This window comes from Cricetulus griseus, chromosome 3, assembly GCF_003668045.3.
Source record: "Cricetulus griseus strain 17A/GY chromosome 3, alternate assembly CriGri-PICRH-1.0, whole genome shotgun sequence".
NCBI lineage: Eukaryota > Metazoa > Chordata > Mammalia > Rodentia > Cricetidae > Cricetulus > Cricetulus griseus.
The window spans coordinates 94,165,088-94,177,942 of record NC_048596.1 but is presented as its reverse complement, the minus strand read 5'-3'; the positions used below and the strand labels follow the sequence as shown (position 1 = coordinate 94,177,942).

The 12,855-nt window shown below is 44.9% G+C and overlaps 1 non-coding gene across 1 annotated transcript; it reads left to right on the top strand.

Annotated features, from left to right (window-relative positions):
* The first annotated feature begins 12,386 nt into the window (after positions 1 to 12,386).
* Positions 12,387 to 12,490, top strand: LOC113831160. The gene has a single exon (XR_003483251.1). It is a non-coding gene; the product is annotated as a U6 spliceosomal RNA (small nuclear RNA).
* The last annotated feature ends 365 nt before the right edge of the window (positions 12,491 to 12,855 follow it).

Below are 12,855 nucleotides of genomic sequence, written 5' to 3'. Positions count from 1 at the left end.
TGTTAAAAAAAAGAAAAAGAAAAAACTTCAGAAAATGCTGTCTATATCTGTTCTTTTGCCAAGGAATATGCAGCCCTTGTTTCATTTTAAGGTGTTTATTAAAAGCAGTATTTTTAAGACCTTAAAATGAAAATGCCAGTTTGAGCTATGTTCAGAGGAATGGAAGAAAGTTTTGTTCACATTCCTGAGTTATTTAAGTGGTGGTAGGGGGTGAAACAGTTATGAATAGAGACATAAGAGTAGGCAGGCAGCTTTAAGTCAAAAGATTCTGGGGCGTAACGAAAGGTGACAGAAAGACAGAGAGACTGGGAATGCCTCTAAGCACTGAGGCAGCTGGGGAGGTGAAGAAGATGAATGGGGACCTGGATGGGATGACCCAGGCTCCTTCACCAGATCCCTGACCAGCTTTGTGGTGGCTGGCTGGCTGCAATGCAGCTGTTTTCATTACATTGATAAGGTTAGCCAGAGAGAAACTAAGGTGAGAGTTGGCTCTGGACCTCAGAAGCCCCACTAAGTCCAAGAAGACCTGGGGGCGGGTGGCATAAGTGAGTAAGGAATGTCCCCAGATGTGCAGGTCTCTCCTTCATCTGAGACTTTAATAAAAATAAACTCACATGCCATCTCTCCACAAAACCTTTCTGGCTTTTTGGCCCTGGCTGACCTCTCCCCTGGCATTAATTATTAGCTTAGATACCTTTCCTGTCTTGCTTCTTGTGAGCCTCTAACCGTCTGTGCTTGGCCTGTTTATGAGTAATTTGGTAGAGTCTTTTAAGTCATTGGCCGGGGGACAGTTTTTTGGTTTTTGTTTGGTTTGGTTTGGTTGGTTGATTGATAGGTTTTGTCTTTACTTTTTTTTTCCTTTGAGATGGAGTCCGCCTTTGAATTTGCTATCTAACCCAGGTTGACCTCAAACATACAATCCTCCTGTCTCAATCTCCCAAGCACTAGGATTAGAAGTGTGCCCTGCCACACCAGCTATAAAAGCTCTTGCTACAGATAACTGCAAATATTTCCTTCATTGGGCCTGGTGTGGTGGTGCACAACTTTAATCCCAGCACTTGGAATGCAGAGCAGGTGGATCTCTGGGAGTTTGAGGCAAACCTGATCTATATAATGAGTTTCAGGACAGTTAAGGCTACAAAATGAAACCCTGTGTCAAAAACAAATTCCTTTCATTTGTTCTTTTAGTTGGATTATCTGTTTTTAGGCTGAAGTTTGAAACACCCTTGCCCAGGGTCAGTTAGACAGTTAATCTCTCCTTCATGAACACATCTGTTGTTTTGAAGGTGAAAACACCATTACAGAGATTCAGCAGATACTTTATATTTCTGGGTTTGTCTTGTGTATTTGTTTAGATGTCTTGTTTGTTGTATTCTCTCTCTCTCTCTCTCTCTCTCTCTCTCTCTCTCTCTCTCTGTGTGTGTGTGTGTGTGTGTGTGTGTGTGTGTGTGTGTGTCTTGTCCATCTGGAAAATACTTGATATATAGTACAAGAAAAGGACCAAGATTATTTTTTCTTTGATGACAAATGTATACAGAATAAAGTCTTCTTTTCCCAATGATGTCTGATTCGACTCTTATGGAAGACTGATTCCTTTCTTTTTCTTTCTTTATCTCATTATTTTGTTTGTTTGTTTCTCTCTTTCCTTCTTTTTCAGCTGGGAATATAACATGCTAGGTAAGCACTCAACCACTAAGCAACAGCACCAGATTTATGCTGCATATTGAATCAATACTCATGGGGTCATCCATCTTTATCCCAGGAAATATATTTGTTTCTAAAAGATTGTTTGACATTCAGTTGTACGATCTAGATTCCTCTGTTAATTTCATTCTAAATTATGTTTCACACCAAACCACTCATGCAACAAATATTCACTAAACATTGACCAGCCAGCAGCTTAGTACTGGGAATCTGGAGAATAAAGTAGACACAGGCTCTTACACTGAGCTCAGTACTGACTAGATTATAATGACAGAATGCACAAATGTGTTTTGTATTAAGCAGTCCATCTTAGAGGTGATGAGATGAGGCCTGCAGAGGGCCCCGGGGAGGTCTCTCCGACACTTGAAGTGTAAGCATACCCTGATGTAAGGTCAGGAGGCTGATGTGACTCAACTGGTTGGCTTGGGGTTGACCTGACTGAAGCAATGAGGGAGTGAAGGGAGAATAAAGACACAGACACACTACAGAAAAGCCAAAGTCAGGAGGACCATGTGCTCTGATACAGACAAACCAGCAGCAGCCCAGACACTCAGTGTGTGTGTTTTATGTATCATAATCAGGGAGGCGGATTTAGCTAATCTTGGTAGGGGTGACTGTAGGGATAAGTCTTGGGCTGTGAGTATCAGAATGAAGGAAGTTCCACCAACAACATTTTCTGCACATGGTGTCAACACCTGCACATGAACTCCCCAAAGGCTTTGCCATTCCCACAAGTCCTTCACATGGAAGTGCACATGTCAGCAGCACACATTCACTCAGGACTCCATCCATTCCCCACACTAACAGAATCTGGACAAGCCTGAGACCTGAACCAGACTAGATCCTGCCAACTTCACAAGACCAGTGGAGCCTGCAGGAAAAGTTGATAAAACTGGTTTTGTAGTGGTACACATCTTTAATCCCAGCACTCATTACATGGAAGCAGGAAGACCAAGAGTTCAAGGCAAGCCTCAGCTATTTAGAGTATTGAAGGCTAGGCTGGACTACTTGAGACCCTGTCTAGGAAAAGAAGAAGAAGAAGAAGAAGAAGAAGAAGAAGAAGAAGAAGAAGAAGAAGAAGAAGAAGAAGAAGAAGAAGAAGAAGAAGAAGACTGGTCGCTTTCCCAGGCAGGCTTGAGCAGGAAAGGGGAGCTTGCTTCCATGGCAAACCATGAAACATTTCTGCATAATTCCCATTTCTTTTGCAGAATCTTTCCTGGGTTCCTCAGTGTAACAGTGTGACTGTCCCAAAACTCACTCTATAGACAAGGCTGTTTCAAACTCACAGAGATCTGCCTGCCTCTTCCTCCCTGAGTGCTAGGATTAAAGATGTGTGCCACCACCTTAACTGCTGAGCCATCTCTTCAGCAACCACCAGCACACCATCACCTCCACCACTACCTCCTCCACCACCACCTCCACCCTCACCACCACCACCACCTCCATCACTTCCATCACCTCCACCACCACCACCACCACCACCTTCTCCACCACACCACCACCACCACCACCTCCACTATCACCACCACCACCAGTACTACATAGATGGGAAGACTAAGACTTGAAGTGTTACTTCCCCAATGTCCAGATCACAAAAAGGAAAAGGCGAAACCTGAGGCACAAACACATCACCGTGTCCTTGTCTTTTCCTTCCTGGGGGGATCTTTGCTCTCCTGAAACTTTGTGCTTCCTGGTTTCATTCCACCCCACCCTCAGCCTGAGTCTCTATAAAGTGATGTTGACTCACCAGAGTTCTTAGACTGGCATGGCCTTGGGTCAGACCCTGGAGTCTCTCAGGCCATATATGGTTTTGTCTTTTCAAGTTCTCCACCCATTGACCTTTACAGCTCAATGAGCTCATAAATAGTCATCAGGGCCTAGACACTGTTGCAAACATTTGCTCCAAAGCCTCTGTATAACTAGTACCATCGAGCTCACAGTCTTACTGGGAGTTGTACGGGGCTTGAGTTGTCAGCTCTGTAAGGCATGGCCAGGACCCACCCATGTGGCCACCATCTTTCCCATTATCTGTACCTGTAGGCTCTAGCTGATTCCCCCTCACCCCAATGCCAGGCCGCCATAAGCAAACTAGTCTTTATACCATCACTACTCCAGGTGTGGCCTAGGCACCACTGTTAGTCTGCATCTGTTCCCTGCCAGTCATTATAAGTTCAGAGGTTGATAGCTAGGTGTGGCAATTAATCACAGCATTTGGGAGGCAGAAAAAGGTGGGTCTCTGTGAGTTCAAAGCCAGTCTGGTATACATAGAAAGTTTCAGGACAGCCAGACCCTGTCTCAAATAAATAAATAAGTTCATAGGTTGAGAGTAAATACTAAGAAACTTGTATAAAGCCGGGTGTAGTGATGCATACCTTTAATCTCAGCATTTGGAACACAGAGGCAGATAGATCTCTGTCAGTTTGAGGCCAGCCTGATCTACACAGTGAGTTCCTGGACATCTAGAGCTACATAGAAAAAAAGAAGAAAAGACAAAACAAAAAGAAAGAAATTAGTATGTAAAATTTTTATAGACTAATAGTATGTGGATCCAGATGTGGTGGCACGTGCCTGTAATTCCAGCACTTGGAAAGCTGAGGCGGGAGGATTGCTCTGAGTTCAAGATCACCCTTATTACCAGGCCAGAACTAAGTAGCAAGATTCTGTCTCAAAAAGAACAAAAAACAGGGTCTAGGGACACAGCTCATCCTAGAGTGATGGGTGGCTTAACTAGTATTGTACAAAATCCTCAGTGTCTTGAAAATTGGATGTGATAGCACATATCTGCAGTCCCAGCACTCAGGATGTGGAGGTAGGTGGACCCGAAGTCCGGGCTGGAGCTAGAGGATGCAGCACAGTTAGTACAATGCATTCACAGTACACACAAAGCCCTGGGTTTGGTTCTCAGCAACACATAAAACTGAGCAAGGTAGCACACATTTGTGATCCCAGTGCCCAGATATAAACCCTGCTACATGTAGACCAGCCCAGCATAGATGAGACTCTGAAAAAAAAGTTCATGGTCTTCCTTGGCTTCATATTGAATTTGAGGGCAGGGCTACACGAGCCTCTGTCTCAAAGAAAAAAGACTAACAGTGTGTCGCTTGAGTCTTATAATCAAAATTCTCCTAACTGCACCCTAGGATCACCAGTCATGCCAAAAGAGAAAGAGGACATGGTAGGAAACCTGCTGACCTTCAAAGCCAGCCTGCAGTTACACTAGGGCTAATTTGTCAGCCTTGACAGGTGTGTCATAGGTACATAACGATCTCTGCAAACAGTAGCCCTCTACACAGAGAATTTCATGTAAATCTGTGTTCAAAATTGAGTTTTTAATTTTTAAAAAGATGTATCTATTATTTCATGTGTACGAGTGTTTTGCCTGTGTGTCTGGGCACCATGTACATGCAGTACCCACAGAGGCCAAAAGAGGGAGTCAGATCCCCTGGAATTAGCATTACAGGCCATTGTGAGCCTCTGGATACAGGCTCTGGTAATTGAACTCTGGTCCTTAGAAAGAACAATGTATGCTCTTAACTACAAGGTTATCTCTCGGCCCTTAAAAAGGAACTTTTTTTTTTTTTGTAAATGAAAGTAGTCAGTTGCCACAAAGTTTCAGAAACATGTTCATACACTTTCCCTAACAGATTTGTCATAGTGCTGTTTATAAAAGATTATCATGAATGCTGAGTGACAAAGGTCAGACAACAGAGGCAGGTTGGAAGGTAGGCATTGTGTCATACTATAGCTAAAGCTACAGCTCACAGGGCTAGAGAGATGGGTTGGTGGTTTAAAGGTCTTGTTTCTCGTGCAGAGGACCTTGGTCCCCAGCACCCACATGGTGGCTCATAACCATCCATAACTCCAGTACCAGAGGGCCCAATGCCTTCTTCTGGCTTCTGTGGGCACCATGTCCACACATGATATAAATACAGGCAGGCAAAACACTCATACACATAAAATAAAATAAATCTGGAAGGAGAGAGAAAGGCCACAGCTCATGACAGTGTCACTTCTCAAATGTAAGCACATTACAGAACTTCATCCCATGACCAGTACTGTAACATCTCAAGATCCTGTCACACCCCAGCTGCCACAGGATAGACACTGTCACAACTCTGGACCAAGTGTGGACAACAACAAGACTCTGGGGCATGCCAGTATATAAGGACAGGTGCTGGACAAGTCTGCATTTGAGGGTCCTACAATATGCCTTTATTTGAAGGATAATAGAGCCAGCTGTCTGGCTATGTCAGGAATAAGACAAGGCCCTGGCATGTGACTTGGTCGCTTTCTCATGAGTTCTAGGCTATGACAAGTTCTCATGGTGCTGGGACATGGGCTAATTCTGTTTCACACATGGGCTCATTCTGCCAGACATCCTTCTAGGATCCTAGCTGGTCTAGGGTGTGTGACTTGACAGGAACAACTGATTCAACCCTGGGAGTTGCTAGGCTACACTTGCAGAGAAGTTCATCCTGACCTCTGAGCTGCTGACCCTCCTGGGCTATCTGTGGGCAGCATAAGCCACGTATAGATTTCTTTGCCTCCAGGGGGTCTGCCTGGAGCCATCTCCTCAGAGAGTTTTGTGAGGATTCATCTAACTTCCTCTCGCTGTTCCCACTGCACCAACAGTTAGCACAGTCTACAGCTGAGCCTGTCTTAGCTGACCCTCCTCATCCTAGGGACAATCCTCCTGTGGCTCAGTCAGGTTCAGGCTTCGTGTGAGGCCACAGTGCCATCTGCTGGCTATTGTGAGCCTTGCTGGCTATTCCAGAAACAGGCTGGATTTGGCCAGCATGAAAAGGCCTATTCCATTTTCAGTTCAGGATTAAAGGAAGCCGCTACTCCCTCAAGCCACAGGCTTCGGGGATCAGAGCACCCCAGGTCTTTCGTCACCGTGGCTTCTTCTGGTCATCCTCCCTGTGATCAGTGCTCACTCAGACTCCAGCCCCACCCCATGACCAGGAATGCAGTGACCAGGGCTCCAAGGTCATAACCCCTGTGGTTAAGATGTCTTACTGAACATCCACAAAAACCAGAACTCTTTGTTCCAGCTCCACAATGGTGAGGGAGCTTCACTCAAACCTCCCTCAGTGACAGAGACCTCTAGAGGCCAGGACCCCAGATGAAACTCTGTGACCTGAAGTGTCCTCTGTTAGGTACCTAGAGGCTATTACTTGGAGGTCACTGCACATTCAGACTGGCATATGGGACTGATACTGTCCCATCTGGTTCCCTATCACCCTCCCCTTTACTTAGCAGAGACCCCTTGACTTCTTTCTCCCACTTGACTCAGCACAGGGCTCCCAGCTTCCTTTTCTGTGCTCTTGGCTTCATGCCTCAGACCTGGCTTCAGCTGTGCTCTGGTCTCATGAGGAAGGTAGTCTATCGCTTCATAGGAAGTCTGGCGGGAGAAAACCAGAGCACTTCTTCCAGCCACCTGGAAGTGCTCCCGCTGCTACCTAAGCCTGACATTGACTGGCCCTTCAACTTGTGGTCTCTGACCTCTGTACTGTGACAGTTCATTGCCCAAAGAGTCCTTCAAATATTGGATGCCTTTATGTAGGAACCAAGAGCTTGTCGATCCCAGCCCCTTGTCCTGGTGCTCGTTCTCTCTCTGTCTCTCTCTGTCTCTCTCTGTGTCTCTCTCTGTCTCTGTCTCTGTCTCTGTCTCTGTCTCTCTTTCTCTCTCTCTCTCTCTCTCTCTCTCTCTCTCTCTCACACACACACACACACACACACACACACACACACACACACACACAAATCCCATCCTGCTGAGTTCACTTCTTTATTCAAGCAAGTGTCAAGCAACATAGCAAGGACATTTGGGTTGAGATCTAAAGGATGAATAGGGTTTACTAAAAAGTCAAGGATTAGGGAAGTATTTGAAGAAGGAGCCATAGATAAAAATGCACAAAGGAGCCGGGCGTTGGTGGCGCACGCCTTTAATCCCAGCACTCAGGAGGCAGAAGCAGGCAGATCTCTGTGAGTTCGAGGCCAGCCTGGTCTACAGAGCAAGTGCCAGGATAGGCTCCAAAGCTACACAGAGAAACCCTGTCTCAAAAAACCAAAAAAAAAAAAAAAAGAATGCACAAAGGCCCAGATATTCAGAAATGATGTTCCCATGTGGCCAGAACATAAAGTGAGGGTTAGGAAGGAGGGAAGAGGGATTTGAACAGGAGCAGGGAGACGAGGGACAACACCTGGAACATCTTGAAGGTAATGGGTATGTTTTTTTTTTTTTTTAATTTCTCATTTGATCAGTCAAATGACATCGTGAAAGTTTGGAGAGGAAGAAACACAAGTAGAGTCATATATACCAGTCAGTTCAGCTGTCAATCCACAAACAGTTATTGAATGCTGAAGTGAGTTAAATGATAATCCCACCTCCCAACCGCCTCCAAAAAATTGTGCCCCAGAACCTGTGAATGTGACTTCTTTGGAAAGGCAGGGGTTACAGAAAGTTAAGGCTCTCAAGATGAGATCATCATGGATTCAATGGGCCCTAAACCCAATGACAAGTCCCCTCATAAGAGACACCCACCAAACTAGATTTGGTGGCATGTGCCTGTAATCTCAACACTCAGACAGGGGAATTTCCATGAGTTCAAAGTCATCTTGGGCTATATACTAGGCAATAACTGGGGCTACATATAACAAGACAATACCTCAAAAACTGGGTGGACTAGGATATAGCTAGCTCAGTTGGTCAAGTACTTGCACAGTGTTCACAAAACCTTGTTAAATCTCTAGTACCACGCAGACCCAGTATGGTCGCACACCTGTAATCCCAGCACGGAGGAGGTAGAGGCAGGAGGTCCCAAACTCCAAAGTCATCTTGCTAAACATCACATTTTAGTCCAGCCCAGCCTACATGAAACCCTGTCTCCAAACAAAACAACACCAAAAGCAAACTAACAACCACATAGAGGGTCGGTAAAGACAGCAGAGAGATTGGATTAGCCATACACAAACTACAGAATGCCAAGTGAAGTGTCCTTCCTTGGGCCCTTTGAAAGGAATGTGGCTCTGGTAACATTTTTTATACTTTAAACCTGGGCCTCAGAACTGTGAGTGAGCAAGTTTCAATTGCTGTAAACCACTGGGCTGTGGTGATTGTTACAAAGTCCTAAGGCACTGGCATGGAGCAGCCATGTGTTATGATTGGCACTGGGCATGCGCTCCACACACACACACACATGAATGCTCTGGACCTTATCGTTGAACACATTTCATTTGTTCCATAAATATTTACTTAATGCCTACTATATGCCAGTTTCTGTTCTAAAAACTGGGTTACATAGGTGAGCAAAGCCTCCACTTCCATGCAATTAATTCCAGGTTAACAACTCCTTCATTTGTTAATCTCTGAGTGGCCTCATTCTGCATGAGACTCAGCCCTTTCTTTTTCTTTTGTGGTGCTAAAGGTTGAACCCAGAGCCTCCCAAATGCTAGGCAAGCTCTGCCACTAAGCTATTACCCAGTCTTCTTTTTACTTTTCTGCACTTCAAAGCAGTATCTCTCTAAATTTCCCCAGATTGGCCTTGAACTCACACTGTACTTAAGATTGCCTGCCTCAATCTCCTGAGTATCTGGGTGCCTGGCCACCAGGCCCCACTCAAGATTCAGCCTTTCTCACCACCCAATGTGACCAGTCCCTTATATTAAACTCTGTCTTGGGGCTGGAGAGATGAATCAGCAGTTATAAAAGTATACTATTCTTGCAGAAGACCTTCAACTCCCAGCACCTAAGTCAGGTTGCTCAAAACTGCATGCAACTCTAGCTCCAGAGAACCCAACGCCCTCTTCTGACCTCCTCAGGTATCCACACAGTGCACTCACCCACACACAGTGTTCCTATCCACACACAGAGTTCCTACCCACACACAGTGTGCCCACACACACACAGTGTTCCTATCCACACACAGTACACCTACCCACACAGTGTTTCTATCTGCACACAGTGTTCCTATCCACACACAGAGTTCCTACCCACACACAGTGTGCCCACACACACACAGTGTTCCTATCCACACACAGTGCACCTACCCACAGTGCATCTACCCACACACAGTGTGCTTACCCATACACAAGGCACATACTCATATACATAATTTAAAATAAAATGTTTATAAATAAATAAACTGTCTTATTAGAACACGTAATGTGGTTTATTTTCACACAAGACCCTATTCATATAGATGCAGGATGAGGTGCTACATTTGAAACTGTGCTGAGAGAAGATCCATTGAACAGAGAAACCCAGGTGATGCGAAGGGTTTCAAACCGCAGGATAAAGATCTGTAAGAGCACAGGATGATGTGATAGACTTTGAGGAGCCCCTTTTGAGGGCCTTACCCTACCTGGGGAGTGGAGGGGGGATGCCTAGGGGTAGGTGGGATGTAGTGGGGGAGGAGAGGGAGAGGGAGAAGGGATTGACATGTGAAACAAGCTTGTTCCTAATTTGAACTAATAAAATAAAATAAAATAAGACTATATATATATATATATATATATATATATATATATATATGATCTGTAAGAGCCAGGCACAGTGGCACATGTCTTTAATCCCAACACTCAGAGGGTAGAGGCAGACAGATCACTGTGAGTTCAAGAGAAACCTGGTCTACACAACAAGTTCTAAGCTACAAAGTGAGACTCTGTCTTAAAGAAAATAAAGGAGATAGAAAGAAAGACAGGAAGGGAGAAGGAAGGAAGGAGAGAGAGACAGACAGACAGAGAAACAGAGAGAGGGAGGGAGGCAGTGAGGGAGGGAGGGAGGGAGGGGAGGGAGGGAGGGAGGGAGGGAGGGAGGGAAGGAGGTTTCAGGCGAACATTTCATTTCAGGGAGAAAGACAAGGCTGTGGAGCCATGAATCACATCTGAGTGTATTGTATAGCTCCTGGTGTGATGGCACAGGCCTGCAATCCTAGCCACAAAGGAGAGTGAGTCTCAAGACCAACCTGAGCTGAGTATTTCAACCTGAGTATTGAAACTGTTTCTCAAAATGAAAAATAAAAAGGGATTTTCGATATGATTCTGTGACAGACCACTTGCCAAACATTTGGGAGGTGCTGAATTCAGTTTCCTATAATCCTGGAACTTGGACGGTTGAAGCAGGAGGAGGAGAAGTTCAACACTAACCCCAGCTCTATGACAAGTTCCAGGCCAGCCTGGGTTTCAAGAGACCCTGTCCAAAAAACGTTATATGGATGGGCATATAGTTTAGAGTATGGGTTTGATATAGTAAGAAAAGAAAGGAGCCAAGAAGGTTGTGGGTGGAGTAGGTGGGGACTACCTCTCCACTCAAAGCCATTAAATCAGTGGTTCTTAAGTTGTGGGTCATGACCCCTTTGGGGGACAAACGGCCTTTTCACAGGGGCTACACATCAGATATCCTACATATCAAATATTTACATTACGATCCATAACAGTTGCAAAATTACAGTTATGAAGTAGCAATGAAATCAGATTTTTATGGTTGGGGGTCACCACAACATGAGGAACTGTATTAAAAGGTCGCAGCACTGGGAAGTTTGAGAAACCACTGCTTTCCATGGTTCCCAACTATGACCTCATAGTCTTGCCTCCATTCACTCTTCAGCTGCGGCCCACTCCTTTTCTTGAGCACTCTTAGCTATGTCCAGTTGTGATTTCCTCCCAAAGTCTTCTAACTTGCTGTTCCTTCTGCCAGGAATATTTCTCCCCAGTTAGTTCATCCTCATGTCCTTTGAGTTTTGGAGACTTTGCCTAATCCACCTACTTGAACCGAATATGCTGTAAGCTCTCCTTCCCCCAGCCAAACTTTCACTCCACCACATTGCTTTTGTCAGCACTATGGTGATAAGGATTTCTTAATATTTATTTACATATTCTCAACACTTAGAATTTTATCTGTCACATTGTAGGACTCTTCTAATTTACCAACTCGGGTCACTAATTCACTAGGAGTGTGATCTGATGTACAGTGTGTGTACATGTCTGTGTGTGTCTCTTTCTCTTTCTGTCTCTCTCTCTCTCTCTCTCTCTCTCTCTCTCTCTCTCTCTCGTGTGTGTGTGTGTGTGTGTGTGTGTGTGTGTGTGTGTGTGTGTGTGTGTGTAAGAGAGAGGGGAGGAAAGAGGGAGGGAGAGAGATGCTGACAATTAAACCCAAGGTTTCATACATGCTAGCCACATACTCTATCACTGAACTGCATCTTCAATCTGATGCACAATTTCAAACAAGAAAAGCAGGCTGTGGAAAAAGACTATGGCCTTGGGGGCAAGAGCAGCAGAAGGTAATGACTTAGGGAAACTTGTAACAATCTAAGCAAGAGATGATAATAGCTTAGGCTACAGTTACAGAGGTGGTCAGCAGAGATAAGAGTTAAGATAGGTTTTGGAGCAAGTGCAGTGGTGGCTCACACCTTTAGTCCCAGCACTCAGAAGGCAGAGGCAGGAGGATCTCTGTAGCTTGAAGCCTTCCTGGTCTACATAGTGAGTTCTAGGACAGCCAGGACTATGTAGACAGTCTCAAACCGATAAATAGAAAGATAGATTTTTGCAGGCAGAAGAGATAAAATTTGGTAATGAAGTAACCTTAGGAATAAAGGAGATGCGTGTCAAAGTGTCTCACAGGATCTTATCTCCAAATAGGGAAGACTATACTGATATCGAAGTCAGAAAAAGGGGCCAGCTTTGGCAGCACACATACTAAAACTGGACTGGAACAATACAGAGAATATTAACATAGCTCATGCATGAGGATGAAGCTCAAATTCACAAAGTGTTCTGTATTTTAAAAAAGAAAAACAGGGCGGATGTAGGGTCACACACCTTTAGTTTCAGCACTGGAAAGGCAGTTCTTATAACCTGGAGGGTCAGGAACACATTTTATAGGAATTTATGGCTAATCTACATGACCAGAGACCAGTTTACCCAAAATGGTTTAAGTACTTAAAGTATTCTTAGGAATACTTGCACAAGTGGATCAGTATTTATCCCTAGTATACGAGTGGACTTTGGGAGCACATTCCCCATGGAGGGGGATACTCTCTCAGCCTAGACACAATGGGGGAGGGGCTAGTCCCTGTTCCAAATACTATGACAGACTTTGAAGATCCCCATGGAAGACCTCACCCTCCCTGGGGAGCAGAAAGGGGATGG